Source organism: Merops nubicus, unplaced genomic scaffold, assembly GCF_000691845.1.
Source record: "Merops nubicus isolate BGI_N331 unplaced genomic scaffold, ASM69184v1 scaffold29891, whole genome shotgun sequence".
Classification (NCBI taxonomy): Eukaryota; Metazoa; Chordata; class Aves; order Coraciiformes; family Meropidae; genus Merops; species Merops nubicus.
In genome coordinates, this window is record NW_008588133.1 from 31,900 (window position 1) to 34,611 (window position 2,712).

Genomic DNA, 2,712 nt, shown 5'->3' on the forward strand with positions numbered 1-2,712 from the left:
AAAAACATGTTGGAACGCTTACTGTGTCCAGTGCCAAAAATGTGTCTCTAACCTGTAGGGAGAAATGGGTGTGGAGCTGCTCGTAGAAAGATCATTGCACTCACATGGCAGGGTACAAGGTCCCTCTCTTTGTTCCTGCCTTCTGAGGAAAACAGGGACCACGAGATGATGGAGGAGCTGCTTCACCTCCTCGAATTTTTAGAAAAAGTACACAGGGCTGGATGAGAAAACGGGGTGGGGATCAGAGAAATCCCATGTGGTCTGTGAAGTGATTTGTCCACTTTGCCATGGACTGATATGAACCACTGGTCTCAGTGCTCAGCAGAGCATGGGGCTTGCTGCTTCTTTTTGGAGACTTCAGTCACCTCCTGCGTGGCACTCGGGCACTGCGAGCGGACACAAAACACACACAGAGCCTAAAAGTGTTTCACTGGGACTGAAGCTCCATTTACAGCTCCCTAGACCCAAGGGTGTGTTTGAGCAGCCCTTTGTTGCAGGGTTTTGTCAAGGTATGTTCTGACTTGTCCCCTGCATGGCTGTGCAGTAATTCTTGATACTGATAGTCAATTACTTTGCTCACATCACTCCAACACTGACTTTTTTTCCCCTTTCTCAGCCTGGCTAATCCAGGAGAGACAACACACAGTCAAGCACCACTTCCAAAGGTGTTAGCTCCTGTCCAGCCCAGGCTGGGCTCCAGCTCTGCTGGGCACCCTCCCCTCAGGCAACTCAGGCAGGGAAGCGACCTGTGGAGCAAAGAGCCTTCCTCATCTTCCCCAAAACACAACACTGGGGGTCCAGGCTCCACAACTTCCTTCCTGAGGGGATACGCACTTACCCAGGTAATCTCATTACAGCCATTGTTCTCCAAAGGTTAATAAATAACTTCCTGGGATGAGTAAAGGCTCCACAGTCTGACCCCAAAGCAGCAGAAAGAAGTGCTTAGGGCCAAATTTTTGTACTCTTATTACGCTGAACACCATAATCCTCTGCTAACAGAGCAGCACTAGCACCAAAATAAAGGTGAATGCTTGTAAATAAGGTGTTGGACCCACTTCTGGCCTCCAGTTTTTATGTCACCATCATCATGATAGCTCTGAAAAATGGCAGATGCTGCCAGTTCCTAACAAATACATTACTACATTATTCTGAGGCAGCAGTAACAACAAATTATACAAAGAACAAAATTCAAGGAGATGCCTTTCTCTCCAATTTCCACACGTAGAAGAAAATAATTACAGGTTTTTGTTAATTTAAGGAAACACTTCACTATTTCTCCCATCAGACACAAGGTGTGAACTATGCAAACGGGATCCAAATTTGCCTGAGTTATTTACATACCGTAGCCCAAACGACTAACGGAAATTTGAGAGTTGTGGAATCAAAACCCAAGTTTCCAAGAGGTTCTTAAGAAGAGCAGCAGGCTCCATCCTCCCCAAAGCCAGGCCAGCACAGCTCCTTCACAGACACGTTGGACATCTCCATCAAGACGGAGTGGCATGGTCAGCACTCAGCAAAATCCTCCTCCTAACTCCCAGGCTCACAAAATACCACGTGCAAGGAGGACTTTCCATACCAACACCCACATTTCAAAGCAACGTTACCACGGATCAGTCAGGATGATTAAAACACATTATCCACTTGTTGCAAAACTCCTATTGGCAAAACGTGCCAGTCCCTACAGATGCACCCAGAAATCCATACAAAACCTCAGACAATCGATCTTGCTGGGACACTAAACAAAACTCAAAAGAAGACAAGGCGAGGAGATTAGTTTTCTAAATTTCTCTTCTTTTGTTTTGTTTTTTTTCTCAGCCAAAGCTGTACCTAAATTCACTCAATCACACTTTCCACCAAATATATTACCCACCCAAAAAAGGATTTCATGTTTCAGACAAACACACTACAATGTGCTGGAATTAAGAGAGGGAATCCTAGCCCTGCAACTAAGCAAATGCCATCTTGTGTTGGATTATCTGTGACTCTCTCAAAGTCTTTCCCAAAGCACCAGGACCAACACTTGGCTGGACTCGCTGCACGCCCCTGTGGGCTGTTGAAGGAGGTCTCCAGTTTGCCAGGGGCTGCCAGGGGCAACCAGCCTCCTGCACAGCACCTGCACCACGGCTCTGCCCCTTCTCCCACCACTGTCCCAACCTCTTCCTCATACTGAAAGGTGGCAAATGTAATGCAACAACCAGAGTTGTCTGGCTCAAACCCAAAAGTGAGGCTGGGCAGAGAAACTGAAGAGGTGTTTCCACCTTGCCTGAGAAAACCCTGTCTCCAGAGCCTCCAAGACCATCTCTCCATCCATAGGTGTACCCATATAGCACCTGTAGATGCTCCCCTGAAATGCACCCTGCACACAACCACAGCCAGAGACTCTCCCACACCAGGGGTGATTAAATGGGAAGGATGGTGCAAAACAGGGTGCAGGATTCAAGGGGCATCAGACCAGCCTCCAGAGCTGCTCACCAGCTGATCCCAAGACATTCAGGGAAAATGACGTTAGCTTATGCCAGTCCTTGAACCCAAAGCCCTAAAAAAAGACACCAATAAGTTCAAGAGGGGGACTGCATTTTAGTCCAGCAATTCCTTTTTGTACCGTCTGCTTTCTCCTGCTAGTCCCACCCAGTCTGACCAACACAACACGTGGAGCAGCCACCCCTCCCAGCTCTGGGCTGAGCCTTGTTCTCGCCAAGCCCACCCCCTCAG